At 42.7% G+C, this 16,541-nt stretch overlaps 1 long non-coding RNA gene across 18 annotated transcripts in view; it reads right to left on the bottom strand.

The window, feature by feature from the left end:
* Positions 1 to 16,541, bottom strand: part of LOC120400774 — a 276,808-nt gene that overhangs the window by 92,298 nt on the left and 167,969 nt on the right. For 7 of the 18 annotated variants that reach the window (XR_005596062.1, XR_005596063.1, XR_005596058.1 and 4 more), the window contains exon 2: positions 10,676 to 10,800. The exons of the other annotated variants lie outside the window; for them this stretch is intronic. This is a non-coding gene — a long non-coding RNA (uncharacterized LOC120400774). The remainder of the gene's footprint in view (positions 1 to 10,675; positions 10,801 to 16,541) is intronic. 18 annotated transcript variants of the gene reach the window in all.

Raw genomic sequence — 16,541 nt, 5'->3', positions numbered from 1 at the left:
GAACCAGTTTCTCCTCCCTTGGTTTTCACACCTCAGCTGCTGGAACAGGGCCTCATCCTCCCTGATTGATCTAACCTCGTTATCTCTAGCTTGCTTCTTACTTGCTTATATATACACACCTGCCCCTGGAAATTTCCACTGCTTGCATCCGAAGAAGTGGGTATTCACCCACGAAAGCTCATGCTGCAAAACGTCTGTTAGTCTATAAGGTGCCACAGGATTCTTTGCTGCTTCTACAGAACCAGACTAACATGGCTACCCCTCTGAAACTTCATTCCCAGAGAGTAGTTATCAGTGGTTCAGAGTGATGATGGAAGGGCATAATGAGTGGGGTCTTGCAGGTATCGGTTCTGGGTCCAGTTCTGTTCAATATCTTCATCAATGGATTTCGATAATGGCATAGAGAGTACACTTATAAAGTTTGCGGATGATACCAAGCTGGGAGGGATTGCAGGTGCTTTAGAGGATAGGATTAAAATTCAAAATGATCTGGACAAACTGGAGAAATGGTCTGAAGTAAATAGGATGAAATTCAATAAGGACAAATGCAAAGTACTCCACTTAGGAAGGAACAATCAGTTGCATGCATACAAAATGGGAAATGACCACTTAGGAAGGAGTACTGTGGAAAGGGATCTGGGAGTCATAGTGGACCACAAGCTAAATGTGAGTCAGTGTGATGCTGTTGCAAAAACAAAAAAACAAAAAAACCCAACATCATTCTGGGATGTATTAGCAGGAATGTGATAAGCAAGACACAAGAAGTAATTCTTCCATTCTATTCTGTGCTGATTAGGCCTCAACTGGAGTATTGTATCAGGAAAGATGTGGACAAATTGGAGAGAGTCCAGAGAAGAGTGACAACAATTATTAAAAGTCAAGAAAACATGACCTGTGAGGGAAGATTGAAAAAATTTGGTTTGTTTAGTCTGGAAAATAGAAGACAGAGGGGGACATGATAACAGTTTTCAAGTATGTAAAAGACTGTTACTAGGAGGAGGAAGAAAAATAGTTTTTCTTGTCCTATCCTCAGAGGTTAAGAAGCAATGGGCTTAAATTGCAGCCAGAGAGGTTTAGGTTGGACATTAGGAAAAAACTTCCTAACAGTCAGGGTGGTTAAGCACTGGAATTAATTGCCTAGGGAGGTTGTGGAGTCTCCATCATTGGAGATTTTTAAGAGCAGGTTAGACAAACACCCGTCAGCAAGGGTCTAGATAATACTTAGTCCTGCCATGAGTGCAGGGGATTGGACTAGATGACCTCTCAAGGTTCCTTCCAGTCCTATGACTCTATAACAGTGACTGCAACAGTGGAGAGCAGTGCATGATCCATGCTTTTGGGCAGAGATGGTGGGTGCACAGTAAACATGGGCCGTTGAAAAATGCAACAAAATGCAGTTGGAAGCCCACTGAACGATGAGACAGAAAAAATGCATCATGGGACATGGAGCCTGCACCCATGATGCACTGCAATCCACTCTGCCTTCACACAACTCCTAGCTGTAGGGGGTGGTGAGTTGCACAGTGCACTGCTCTTACAGTCAATGCTAGAGCACCAACTGTGGACACGCTCCGTTGACAGAAGGAGCATTGTGTGAATATGCACAAGTGAGATTATCAAAAAGCGCTAGAATTGTCTGTGTAACTCGTGCCAACAAAACTCTAATGTAGACAAGGCTTAATATTCGCAACAGGAATTTTGATGACAATGAGTTCCTCAGGGGCAGTGTTTCCACTCATAATTTTCTTGTACATGATGTAAATGGTTGCTTCTCAAAAAGACACATTGGGTTCATTTACGTTATAAGGCCAAGGTTTTCAAAAGTGACTAGTAATTTTGGGTTCCTCACTTGAGAAACCTTCGAGATGCCTGATTTTCAGAGTGGCACTTTCCAAAAAATCAGGCCTCAGTAAGATGTCAAGTTGGGCACTCAATGTCATTTGTGAAAATCATGGCCTCATTTTCCAATTTAGATGTAGGAAGTTAGACACCTAAATACAGAATTTGGCACATAGATACCTGCTTTTCAGCACTTACTATAAGTCCTGATAGGTCAAAGCTTTCAAACTCAGGCCTATAAAGTTAATCCCATAGTTTGGCACCTAAAACAAAAGTAGTCCAGTCTTCCAAGATAATAAGCACTTGCAGCTTCCATTATACTTGTATATGCTCAGCACCTCTGGGGTGGGGAGGAACCACCTATTTCAGGTGACCAAAAGTGAAATTAAGTACCTAACTTTTCATGACCACATTTGAAAAACTTTGGCATAATACTTAACATTTCATACTAGCACTTCAGAACTCAAAGTGCTTTCCAAAGGGGGACAAACATAATTATCCCCATCTTATATACAGGGAAACTTAAGTGTGAAAGGAAGATTACTTCAATAGAGCCAAACTAGCACTGACAGCTGCCCGATACTTAAGCACCTTTGTTTTCAGTTTAAAATCAGTTTTTACCGAAGAATTCCTGGGTTTTACTCAGTTTTTTCTGATTTTCACCCTACTCTTGTATCATTCAAATATATATATAAAAAAATTATATTTTCCTAACAAACACATTGCATGAAATATATGTATTGCAATAATACATTAGTCTGTGCGTAGATGCAAAACTGCCTGTTGAAGTAAGACTATGTATTAATCTAGAAGATGCATGTCTGTTTGGTGTATGAAAGCATGCACATCTGAACGTACTGATGAATTTCACGCCCACCTCATACACGTTTCAAGCTGTTAGCAGCTAACGGTTTAAAGATTTGACGCAAGAAAATGAAAATGTGTTCTGAAACATATTCTGATACAGAAGGAAGTATTTGGAAGTTTTAAAAAACAAAAACTGGAGAAGAGGATGAAGTTGAGTGTATGAACTGCAAATAGTGTGGCCCAGTGTAAATATTTGTTCTGCAGCAAACCACACTGATGAATACAATTCAAAGCATTAATCTACTGAATACTTTCTCCCCACATCTTTCTGTTCACCAGAATAAACCCTGATATTTATACAGAAAATTAATAGTTTTTGCACCGATTTTCACTTTGTTGTTGTGGAAATAAACGCTGCTAAATTCAAGAAAAATTAAATAAAATGAAAACTGAAAATGAAGGGGCCTATCTATACGGGACACAAACACACACTTCAGCATTACTAAATTTCATCAAGCTATGGAAAAGGCTTACCTACTGGAGATCTGCTACCAGTCAATGGCATGTATTGGGCAAATATGCAACTGAACCTAGGTAAAGCAGTAGTCAGATACTTTACATAGGCAAAACATCCTTTTGACACATGACTTTGGCTGGTAGAGGATTAAATACACAGTAGAGATTCAATCCTTAGATTTTAAAAGGTGAAGGTTAAATAGTGTGACTAAACAGGCAGGGATTGACCCAATAAAACTTGTTAACCACTGGCACATGGCTTTAGTGACTGGCCCAGGGAATCTTAATCTTCTCGTGAGAGAGGTGTTTAATGCCTAATCTGGTAAGGTGCTGAATCCCAGCAGCTCCTATTGACTTCAGGGGGAATTGGAATTACTCAGTGACCTTCAGCATCAAGCTTCAAAAACTCTATAGATATTAAAGCATGGTTCTGTGTCCACTAGAAGTGGATAATCTGCTCCATCCAACAGGCCAGGGGCGGCTCTAGCTTTTTTGCCGCCCCAAGCACAGCAGTCAGGCAGCCTTTGGCAGTGCGCCTGTGAGAGGTCCCTGGTCCCACGGATTCAGTGGCTTGCCTGCGGGAGGTCCGCCGGTCCTGTGGCTTTGGCGTACCTGCCCCCAAGTTCCCACTGAATCCGCGGGACCAGCAGACCTCCTGCAGGCAAGCCGTCAAAGGCTTCCTGACTGCCGCCCTCGCAGGGACCGGCAGGGTGCCCCCCACGGCTTGCCACCCCAGGCACGTGCGTGGAACGCTGGTGCCTGGAACCACTGCTGCAACAGGCACACAGAATAGTGTCATGGCTTTATAAAGTAATTTTCCATTATTGCATTTAAAATTAGCAGCTAATACAATATTCATTTTTGGTTTTGGATATATCCACACAGAGCCAGCTCAATACTGATTCATTTGTATTGTTACTGGTTTGATTTCTGCTTTTACAGTAAAGTTGCATAGAGCAGGGGATTGTCACACAGTAAACTTGGCAGATGTACTTTTCTAGTTTCTATTGCATTCCATTTTCTGCATAAATCTGATGCTGGCATCCAACCATAACAATCAGTTGCATCTTCCCTTATCTTCAAATTTCAGATCATAATTGTGCTTATGAAAGTTTTTAATAATTTTAAATTGCAATTTATTTTTCTTAACAGGAATCTGGCACCCTGACACTTTAAACATATTTTTGACTCAGAAACAGTTTGGGATGCATTAGCCAAGACTGCAAGAGACTTTCCAACAGCGTTGTGACATTCTGCAGGTTTTTGTTGGTTGGTTGGTTTCAAAACAATGTGTAATTTGAAAGTAGTCGGTTTCACCTAGTTGTCTGAAATTTTCTGCTTCTCCTAATCCTGCTTTTTGTGGTTATGAAAATGATCTGTTGGGAAAATGCGGTATTTACAGAATGAAGGAGGAAATCATAGGGAAAGTGACAGCACACAAGGTGGAGAATGTTTTGCCAGGAGACTGCTTTGAATGTGGTAACTTTATACAGTGGAATATTAAGTGTTCTTCTGACTCCTACTCATATACATTTTGCTCTTGCAATTGACTCAGTGTTGGAGGATGCTGCTGACTTCAATGGCATTCTATATAGTGCAGGAGCGTGTTCACACACAAGCAACTGCAGGATGGGGCCATGTTACTATGTCCACACACAGTGCCAAATTAAGTTCTTCATTACAGTGGCTTGAGCTAAACCAACTGTGAAGTTACTCCAGTTTTACACCATTGTTTGTGAAACAAGAATTGGGTCTTTGGCCCCCCGTTTCCTTTAGATTGATGTATAATTTATTAGAGAAGAAACCAGCCATGATGCCCTGTAGCACGCTGGACGCTTCAGAGTTTATAAACCCCAATGTGTTATTTATTGGGACCCCCTCCACCAATTCACTAGTACAGCTTTGTGCAGGAACACAATCTGAAGTAAACTCTCTCCTTAGCCTATTCTGTGGGAATAAGAGGGCAAAAGCTTACCAGCCTAAGATCCTGTATCCCCTGCTCCATGCCAGCCTCCCCACTTACGCTTCCTTCCTCTCCTTTAACTGCTCCTAGCTGACAGGGATTGCTCATTAGCTTGCCAGCCTCTGGCCTAATCAAGCCATTGTGCACCCATCCCCCAAATTAAATCCACTCTTGAAGGGAGAGGGAAGGAACAGCTAGTAACTGAGCTACCTGGGGGCTGGGTCAGTGCTAGGTTCCTAGTGCTTGTCACCTGCCTCAATATGCTTCCCCCCCCCATCCCCATATACAGGCTTCCTCAATACCAATAAAACTTGGCTCAAAGGTCCAGCTGAATGTTTCTGCACAGGAAACCAGGTAGGCAGGTTGGCTGGGAATCCAACTGTGGCATTTAACAGGCTGTGCAAATTAACGTCAGTGCTTCATGCAATTGTTTTTTCAACCTGGTCAGGTTTCTCTGAACTCTGTAATTGTTCTATAGCAATGTGGTAAACACTTCCTGCAGACAATTTGTTAGGAAGTTTGGATTTTATATAACCCAGGAAATGAAGTCATCAGACCTGTAGGCTGACTCTAATGATTCAGTCCCTGGTTCCCAAAAGAAGCAGATGCTTTGGACCCATTAAAAAAAAAATCCACAAACAGTGAAATTAATTCAAAGAAAAAGTGTGCATACGTTTATCAACTAACTCCATTTGGAGAGTTGTAGAGAACTCCTAGATGCTTCTGAGCTATTTATTTTGTTCTGGGGCTACAACCTTATATACTATGTGTCATTTCATTTTTTTCCATGATACAAAAAGGGTGGAAAGAAAAAGCAGAGTTTCTGTCCCTCTCCTTTTTCCATTGGGCAAATGTTGATTTTCTACTCTATTTCTACTTGAGCTGAAAGGAAGATGGCATTTTTTTTATTTATTTCCCTGCTTATGCATCACCACCACCACTCACCATTTAATCACAGCTCTGGGAAAATGTTATAGAAACTACTATCTGGTACAGAACAGCAGGGGGAATGTCACAAAATTATTTTTGAGTATTCTACCAAACTTCTGACTGTGCTTTCTGGTCAATGGAGGTAGAGTTTTATTAAGATTAAAAAAAATAAAGATATTTAGAATTTGGAGCACTTTCCAACTAGTATCACACACTATACTACCTCTCTCTCCTGGACACTTGAAAAGTGCCTGTACTCCAGACCCCTCTCCGTGTAACAGAAGGGGCTGCTGCCCAGTGTTCTCTGGAATAGCTCACTGGTTCAAAACAGCTCCAGCTCTGGTTCAAAATAACCTGAATTGTCAATGGTGGAGCATGCTGCTGGTCTCATTTGTTTCACCAGGCCTCAGAGGCAGGGCCGGCTCCAGGCACCAGCAGAGGAAGCACGTGCCTGGGGCGGCACATGCTAAGGGGCAGCATTCTGTCCATTCTTGGGGCAGCACAGTCCCGGGTGGCCCTTTTTTGTGTGTGTGTGTGGGGGGTGCGCGCTTGGGGCAGCAAAAATGGTAGAGCTGGCCCTGCGCAGAGGCGAATCAGGGAACGCTCAGAGGCTGACTAATAACCCCATTCATATTTTATATTAAGAAATATGTCTTTGTAGGACTGAGGCCAGTTCAAAATGCACAACTCATTTTGGAGGCTTAAACAACAGGCAGGGTGCACAGAGCCTGTGAGAGGGTGCTTTTTAGTGCTGCAAATCAAAATAAATTCAACAATTTTCAAAATAGTCACATATTGGATACACATTATGACAGTGTACATATGAAGGTGATCTGAATCAAACAAACAGTTCTAACCTTCACTGCTCATAGATGATGAGGCACTCAGTTTCTTTGTTTTCTACTAAAAAATAAAGTTTGTTTGTTTCGTACATTAGGAATACCAGGTCCTGAGTGCGCTCTTTTTCCTGGAAGACAATTGCAAACTTCAAAGCACCTGTTTTCCTGGAAACTAAGATTTCACCTCTCTTATTATAGACCCATTGAACCATGCAGTGCTTCACTATTGAAGTTCTAATGCAGACTGTTCCTTCCATCCAGCTGGGGACCTGCACATAAATGTGGAACACAACCTCAATCTGGCCATTCCCCAAGGTACTCGATAAGTGTGTTATACTGGAAGCAGAGCAAATAGCCACAAGGAAAAAAAACCCACAATAAGTATAAAAAGATGGAAAGAATTTCATGTTACAAACAAAGGATAGTCCTCTCCTGCCTAATACCCTGGAAAAACAGTGCACAAGCAATTCATCTAGGGGAAAATTATACAGTACTCCACATTTAATCAGGAAAACTGCTTAATATCGCACATCTCGCAGTAGCCAGACCGAAGCTGACTGCTACTCAGTGGTCTGCCACTGAAGCAGAAAGCTTTTGGGGTACTTACTGTGTCAAACATATAGTTAAGGGTTAATGTCTCTTTTACTTGTAAAGGGTTAAGAAGCTCAGTAAACCTGACTGACACCTGACCAGAGGACCAAGAAGGGGACAAGATACTTTCAAATCTTGGTGGAGAGAAGTCTTTTTTTTTTTTTTGTGTGTTCTTTTTTTGGGGGCTGTTCGCTCTTGGGGCTAAGAGGGACCAGACGTGCAACCAGGTTTCTCCAATCTTTCTGAAACAGTCTCTTATATGTTCAAAATAGTAAGTACTAGTTAGAAAGGTGGATTAGTCTTATGTTTGTTTTCTAACCTGTGAATGTGTATTTTGCTGGAAGGATTTTTTACCTCTATTTGCTGTAACTTTGAATCTTAGAAGGGGGGACGGAGTCCCTCTATGTTATATGAGCTGAATACCCTGTAAACATTTTTCCATCCTGATTTTACAGAGATAAATTTTACTTTTTCTTTCTTTAATTAAAAGCTCTCTTTTTAAGAAGCTGATTGATTTTTCTTTGTTTTAAGATCCAGGAAATTGGGTCTGGACTCACCAGGGATTGGTGGGGGGAAAAAGAGGGGGGGGAAATGGTGAATTCCTCTGGGTTTTTTTTTTAAGATCCAAGGAGTTTGGATCAGTGTAGCCTCTCAGGGTAACCAAGGAAGGGAAAGTCTGGGAGGGGAAAGGTGGGGGAATGGTTTATTTCCCCTTGTGTTAAGACCCAAGGGGTTTGGGTCTTGGTTCCCCAGGGAAGGTTTGGGGGGCGGGGGGGGAATAGAAAGTGTACCAAAACACTATATTTTTGGTTGGTGGCAGCACTATCAGATCTAAGCTAGGAATTAAGCTTAGAAGGGTTCATGCAGGTCCCCACCTTCTGGTCGCTAAAGTTCAAAGTGGGGAACAAACCTATGACATACTGGCACTCAGATATTTTACTGTGTCTCAGCTTAATACTGTTTTCGCTAGTCTGCTTTTCAAACCACAGTTTTTAGTTCCTGTTTAACCATTGTATGTACTGGAGATGATTTAAGTGCTTCCTCCTGATTGGCCCCTTGCTCCTTCCACATCACTGGCAGCTGTACCAGACATTTTGAAGCAGCTCAAATGCCAAAGGTAGGCAGACACCTCAACCTTCACCCAACTGCATATCTAGGGCCTCCGATAGCCAAGCAATATGCACTCATGTGATTAGATCACTGCAGCTTAAAGGACAGCCATGTTACTGTTGAAATGCCACCTCAGTCTGGAATTCCACTCACACTAGAATTACTGATCTTCCCCTGAATGGTCTGGCTTAAGAGGATTCTACTCCACTCGCGTACTACTGCACAGCTCAAGTTCTAGTGTTATGCGGTGTTAGTGCTGATCTCACAAGCTAACACTGCCCGAGGATTCTCTTCACTTGGGGCCCGACCCAACAGCCACTGAATGTACTGGAAAAAATCCCATATCAGGTATGACATGACATGACAGTAAAAAGTAAGTTTCCCTTCTGAAAGAGGGGGACTTGGCATAATCTGAATAGGAAGATACCATGGTTTCAACCTTGTAATTCAATTTATGCAAACAATCTGAGTTGCAGAAGGCACATAGACAACCACAGGTGAGCTCCCATGTGGTAATTCGTTTCACAGATCCTTGATACATGTGTGTTCAGTGGATCTGTCCCTTTTAAAATCTGATTATCCAGGTCTAAGCAGGCATCATCCCAATTCCAACACATCTATTTGCCCAAGGAGAGGTTACTTACCTTTCACTTGAGTTCTTCAAAAATGTTTTGTCCCTATAGGTGCCCACTGTAGGAAGTGTGTGTATCCCTATGCTCTCGGAGATTTGTATTAGCAGCATCCATGGGGCCACGCCAGCACACCATGAAGCCTCATGCTTCAAAACAAAAGGCATTTAGGGAGAAGTGGACCTGCCACCACTCCAGTTCCTTCTCAACTACAGAGCCAGAGACTCCCCAGCAAAGGAGGACTGGAGGTGGAGCACCCATGGGGCAAAACTGAAGTTATTGAAAGGTAAGTAATCTCTCCTCCTCCTCCTCCAACTATATGTCCACATGGATGCTCTTCCACAGGAGATTCCCAAGCAGTAACTCAACATGGAGGGGGATCCACGAGCGTGTGGAGGATATCACCACCAAAGGTCGTGCAAGTCCTGGATGCAGGTAGAATAGCATAATCTTTAGAAAATGTCTGAACAGAGGACCAAGTTGTGGCTCTGCACATTTCCACAATGGGTATGTCCTTGAGGCGGGCAACAGAAGTGGACTAAGCTGTCACCCAAGGATGGGGCTGTACACCTGAGACCAGATAGCAGGCTATGAATGCAACCTGAAACCCACTTTGATTGTTTGTTCATATCCTTTTCTGAAAGAATGAAAGGACAATCTAGGAGAAGTCCTAAAGGTTCTAGTCCTGTCCAGACAGAAGGAAAACAGACTCCAAATGTCTAAAGTGTGAGGCTAGCCTCTTCTCTTGAAGAGAGGTTTGGGAAATAACGCTGTTTGCCCTTTCTTTTCGGAACCAGGAAATATTTGGAGTAAAATCCTCTCACATTAAGGGCACTGGCTCTATCACCCTCAGATTGAGGAGGGACTAAACCTTCTGTTTCAAGAGATTGTTGTGAGAGGGGTCCCTGAATACGGAAGGAAAGGGAGGGTGGGCCATAGATTGGAAGTGGACAGAGTAACCCATAGTTATTATCTCCATGGACAACTTGATTTTAGAAGTAAGTTCACATATGTGTAGGAAATGCAAGAGACTGTTCCCAGAGTGATGGCAGAAGGCAAGGGTGTGCAGCATGCCCAGAGAAGGGGAACGATTGTGACCCTCAACAAGACTGTCAAGATGGTTGTTTGGAGGGAGGCCCACAAAGGGAGGTGGTTGTCCCTTTCTTCTGTGAGGCCTGGGTCTTCTTTGGGGAGGTTCTGTAGGTCTGGAATAGGCCTGGTATAGTTGATACGGAATGGCTGGGATTGTTGTACTATCTGAAATTTACTCGAATGTCTTCGTACCAGGTAAAGATTCTGAGCGACCTTGGGGTTGCCCTTGAAACCTCGAGGGAATGTAGTGAGGTGTCAGTATTGTCATGGAACAGCTTCAGTCCTATGAAGGGGAGATCTCCCATTGTGTTTTGTACCTCTCTCTGAGAAGGCCAGACAATTGAAGCCAGGATGCTTACCTCATTACAACAGCAGTGGCTAGAGAACATGAAGCTGTATCAGCAGTGTTGAGGGCAGTCTGTAAAGAAGTCTTGGCTAGGAGCTGGCCCTCAGAAATGAAGGCTTGGAACTGCTCCCTCTTGTCCTATGACAAATAATTAACATGAGTAACTTTGCATAGTTAAAGTCATATTTTGTCATCAGGCTTGGTAGTTTGCGACCTAAAACCGAAGGGCAGAGGAGGAATAACTTCCTGTCAAGGAGGTCTAGGCATTTGGTCCAGGGCCCTAGCCAGAGATGAAGGATGAGGTATCAAGGAGGATGCTGAGGTGATAGACTGGTATTTCTCTGGCTCTCTACTGTGCTTGCTAGCAGGCTTGTCTCAAGTTTCTCTGCCTGTTTGGGCTGTACCAGGGCCCCAGGGCGGTGTCAATAGGGGCCTTGGAGGTACCCATTTTGGGACATGAGTTGACCTACCTCTTTTTCTGGAGGCATTGTGCAGAAGGAGAGCTCTTTTTTTAAAAAAGAGAAAGTGCTTCACCTCTGAAGGAGTCTCAGAAGCCACTGAGGTACTGGGAGGAGTGGGGAGATCAGACTCCACAGCTCTTAAGGAAAGCTCCATGAAGAGAGGTTTCAACCTCACCTCCCTTTCCTTGCAAGACCTGCTCTTAAAATGTTGTGCAAACTTCACCATGTTTAAGAATCTCCAACACACCAGAGATAGCTAGAGTTCCCATTGTTCTGAGGGGGAATGTTCTGCAAAATTGGCAGGCTTCAATGTCTGGCACTTTTGGCATGCCCCAGCTTATGGCCAGTGGGAAGGCCAAAGAATTAGTCCCCAAAAGCAGGAAAGATGGGGGCTGAGGAGGGTCTCTAAACATAATCTATGCAGGGGTTGGGGGGAAGGGCAAATAAAAACTAAATACTAGGAAAAAAATACAAGTGAAGGAAATAAGTAAGAAATTAGTATAGCTACTAGAAGCAGAGGCCATGCAGTTGCTCCATCTCAAGTGGCAGATTTCTGAGAAAGAAGTAGAGTGGCAGTGGGTCAGCTCTTCCCTATAGGCCCTCTTTTTGGAGCACGAGGCTGCATCATGTGCAGGCATGGACCTGTGCACACTGCTACTTCAAATCTCCAATCAAGAGCGCGCAGGCCTGTGCACATCTTATGGTGGAGCACCCATCGGGACATATACTGGAAGGAGAATTCAGACCCCTTTGTATTCTGCTTCGGCATTTCTTAAGTAAACAGGATCAGCCCTTCAGACAATACTAGCTTGAGGGGTTTTGCTGCCTTATATAAAAGTAAAAATGCATGCTGTTCCCAGTCTACAGTCACTCATACCATCAGTGATCAGTGGAAGGTAGGGAATTAACTAAAGAGTCGAATAAATTGACCAGAATAGCATGCTGCGGGCTAGACAGTGTATTATGAGAGCATGGATTGAAGATGCTGAATCAATGGTCTCAGCAGGGATACGGAGAGAGAATTCTCACCCTTCATTAGAGGGCATGGTCATTTAGATGTGGTTACCCTATATTGATTTAAGGGTGTATAGAATATTTAGCAGATATAAATACTAAATGTACTAATTGTAATTATATTCCAAGATTTATTTGTTTTCATTGGAGTTTGGGTTTGTCATTTTTATAGGCAGCCTGATCTTGGAGCCAATGAAGTTAATGGCAAAACTCATCTTCAAAGGGAGCACAACTTGGGCAAAAAAATACGTTTATTTCAAAAAACTGAAGACACACATTCTGGGGAAAAATCTTACTGACTGTACCCACATAAATAACCCTATTGACTTTGGTGGGACAACTCCTGGAAATAAAGCTTTTATTACCTTGCATGCTGAAATGTGTTTGTTTTCAAGCACAGCATCAATTTTGTTGCATGTTTTTAGATATTATAAATACACACACACACCACACACACACACACTCCCCCCACTCCCCAGTTCTTCCCACCTGGAAAACAGATTCAGAACTTCAGATGAGTAAAAGAGGCAACAGTCATAAGTAAATCCCAAGAGAGAAATGAAAGGACTTAATAGCAGGCTATTATTAAACTCTATTTGACATATTAAAAAAATCACAAGCATGCCTGTCAGAAAAGATTACCATGCTCAAATGAATTGCAAGGCAAAGCTGTCAGTCACGTCATGTGAACAGGTGAGGCAGAGACATGATGGAAAATAAAGAGTCACAATGTCAGTGAAAAGTCAGCTCTGTAACACTGAACAAGTTGATGTCCTGTTGCAGCCACCTGGTCCCCAGCTAATCCTGATCACCTGCCACCTTCATAGGTTGGCCTTCTCTACTTGTTGGCTTGGTGAAACTTAAGAGCAGTGTCCTGGTGAAGAGCCCCCTCTAAATAAAACCCATTCTTCTGCTCAAAGCTCTGTGCTAGCTACTATCTACACAGTCACTGTACTAACTTGTAACTAACTGCTTTTGGGATTATTTTGGTGGTTTATAAGACCAGAGACTATTCCACATCATTGTAGCACCTATCTTACAGATACTGCCTTGAAAAATGGGACACTGGCAGAGACTTTCGTTTAAAAGTGAAGCTTTTTAAAATAAAAAGAAACCTTACTTCTGATGTTTGTCCCCCACACACACCTTGCAAAGGTGCAGCACAACATATCTAATGCAAATCAAACCCCACAACACACGCTACATTAAGGTTGCAAAGTTAAGCACTCAAAGTTAAGCACTTTCCAGAAATGGGAAAGTCAAGGGTGAACATGTAACCTCATCTCTGTCCTTTGCGCATCTTCATTATAATATGGCTAGGATCACATACTATTACCCAAATTATAAACACACAAAGCAACTTCTTCTACAGCCTCCAATACGCACGCATATCAAAGACAGAGTGGCATGGATTTAAAGACCATATCATAAGGCATATGTGGAAGAGAGCAGAGTTAATGTTGAATGTTCAGCTTCACTTTTTAAACTTAATATTTCCCCCTTTTCATTTGCTGGGGGAAACAAAGTTCCCAGCTTTATAACAAGGACATTCAGCCATCAACGTAGTTGGCAAACAGAGCACTTGAAGATTTAACAGGCACGAGTCAATAAAAAAGATTGACTAGTGTCTATTAGCACAGCAGGCTAAGTGTGCATTTCCATACCTATTTGGTATCTATATCTTTATAAGTATTCAACTTAAGAAATAATTAAAAAGGTAGAAAATACTCCCCCTGTATCCTGCCCAATCTTCTAGGACATTGGCGCTCTCCCACTGTAAGTGGGAGATTTTGCCAATTTAAAAATTATCCCAAGTCTTAATTTGTCTTAAGCAGCTTTAACCCACCTATCATGGGGGCTGACCCTCTGAGGGGTCAGGCACCCAGCCTCCCTGTGACAGGCTCCCTGCTGTGGATAATTAATTGCATAAGTAAGCTGGGCGGTCATTAATTAGTTAAGGAACATCCAGGCATTCTAAGGGGTTATGAGGGCTCAGACAGGAGCCCAGAACACGGATGAGGAGCTCGCTCCCTAGGAGCTTCAGGAGAGCTGGAGAGAAAACTACTCCAAGCTGTGTCTCCTTGGAGAGCAGAGGCTCCTAGAGAGAGGAGCAGCCACCAGAATACAAAGAGAGAAAGCTTTAGAGGAGACAGACTATGAAGCTCTCCAGGAAAAGGGGGCCTGAGAGAGTCCCCCCACTAACTCTGGGTGACTGCAGAGCTCCAGGCTGTGGAGAAGTCTGGAGACCTGCAGCAGAAGGCAGTTTATATATGTACCAGGTCTGGCAGTTGATTAAATAAGTCAGACCCCTGAAGTAGCACTGTTCACTGTACACAGTCACTGAACTTATTAAAAGCTCAGTAGGGGAAACTGAGGCAGAGATATAACTGCCATTCCCAGGGGCACTCCAGAGGTGAGTGCCAGCCACTACACTATCTGAAAGCCAAAGCTGGCTTGTTTAAGACAGACAACCTAGTGAAGTCAGCAAAAGTATTGACAAAGAGGACAAGCGTGACTTGGCCTAAGGTGGGTTCAAACCCCACATTTCACTTTAAGGCTTTAGAGTAATAGCTGAAACTGCAGAAAGTAAACAACAAATCGCCACAGTGAGGGAAGACCACAGGACTGCTGCAACTTAATCAGTCTCAGAAAGTGTGCACTTCTTCAGCTACACACCTGCATTAGGTGCATCTCCCAAGGAAAACGCCACCATTCTATTTAACATGCTCAGTAGTTTTTGAACACTCAAACATTTTCTTTCAAACCAAGCGAAAGCACTAGTCTAGAAAGCAGAGCAACTAGTGCATACTCAGATGTCCCAGCTGCATGCATGCTCCTGTAGGAAACCCTGCGGCAGACAGAAGCTGTAGGTACAGCATTGCAAGGGAAAGGCTGGGAAGGCCCCCACTGCCAGCAATGTGTAGTTACATCCCACCCATTTAAAAGGGACATGACAACTAACCTTTAGAATCCAGTCAAGTGGGACCCCTCCATAGCAGTGCAAGAGATGCCCCAAAAAAAGACATGGCTTTCAGCTCTACAGCATACCCATATGCAGGCTGCAGACCCATCTGGTAAAGAACTCTTGGGTTTCCTTTACATTTGCGGTGATATAAATTCATTGCCATACCATCGTTTATCCTTGTTTATACTGTATAAGCCTCAGTATAGCTATTGTGACTTCTCAGACAACTAGCTCACTGCATTCTGCCATGGGCCTAACACTGTGTTGCTAGGATAGTCTGATTACTTTTTCCTCTGGTCCCTACTAAAGCAGCGACTCCTGAAACCCAAGTAAAGTGGCCCACGTTATACAGGAGGTCAGAATAGATTATAATGGTACCTTTTGACCTTAGAAATAAAATAAATCAATCCATGCAAGTGCACTACTCTAGGTCAAGAGCTACAATATTTCACTGGCTGTACTTCCACTACTGGACTATCCTCGAACTAACTACTGAATATAGGGTAGCAGCCGGAGCAACTGTCTGGCCACCCTATATTCTCCGTTTGCCCTGCCCACTTTGCTTCCAGGCTGTGCTCTGTCATGCTTAGGGCAGGATGAGAGGATGCACAACCTAGTTAATTATTTCAAAAGGAAAAAAAACACAATAAAAACAAACATTAAAATGGATTAGGTTAACCTTAATTCAAAACCAAATTAAAATTAGGTTACTGACGCATACTCCCAACTGTAAGGGTAAAAAACATTACAGGGTGGTTTTAAGTATCCCAAAACCCAAACGCAAGGTTACACTTAAAAGAAATCCAAACATGTTAAGGCCAGAAATGCATAGTTGAGCACCCAAACAACCTTAAATCTGCCTTATAGGGACACCAGGCAATAAATAATATGATTAATTTATTCTGGGACCACAAAAACTAAAGTCTTAAACTCACTTTCACAGACCCCTTCATTTCTCCCACTTCACAGCATCACTACAGGGTAGAATTAATGTGGAATTTCCATGGTCTTTCAAAATTAATAGTTTAATACACAAGAAACCCAAAGAGAATGCTGTGATGCCTTCAAATCATTAGAAATATCTAGTATCAACACTTTTAAAATATTTTAACTTTTGAGAGCAGAATCCCAGATACACCAGATGGCTACAGTGCACTGAACAGTTAAGCTGTGGTTAGAGCTGCTTTCATAGATGTTAAGGCTAGAAAGGACTATGTGATAATCTAGTCCAACCTAGTACATAACACAGGCCATAGGATTTCCTTGAATTAATTCCTGCTTCAGATCCACTACCTGTGGTTTAGCTAGACTATATCTTTTAGAAACTAATCCATTCTTGATTTTAAAGTTTCCAGTGATGGAGAATCCACAAATACCCATCAAAAACTTGCAGATGCCACTCAATCTAAAGTCCCTTGTGATAACATAGCTTTCATTCA

This window comes from Mauremys reevesii, linkage group 3, assembly GCF_016161935.1.
Source record: "Mauremys reevesii isolate NIE-2019 linkage group 3, ASM1616193v1, whole genome shotgun sequence".
Classification (NCBI taxonomy): Eukaryota; Metazoa; Chordata; order Testudines; family Geoemydidae; genus Mauremys; species Mauremys reevesii.
Note: the sequence above shows the minus strand (reverse complement) of the source record. Positions and strands in the feature narration are given on the sequence as shown.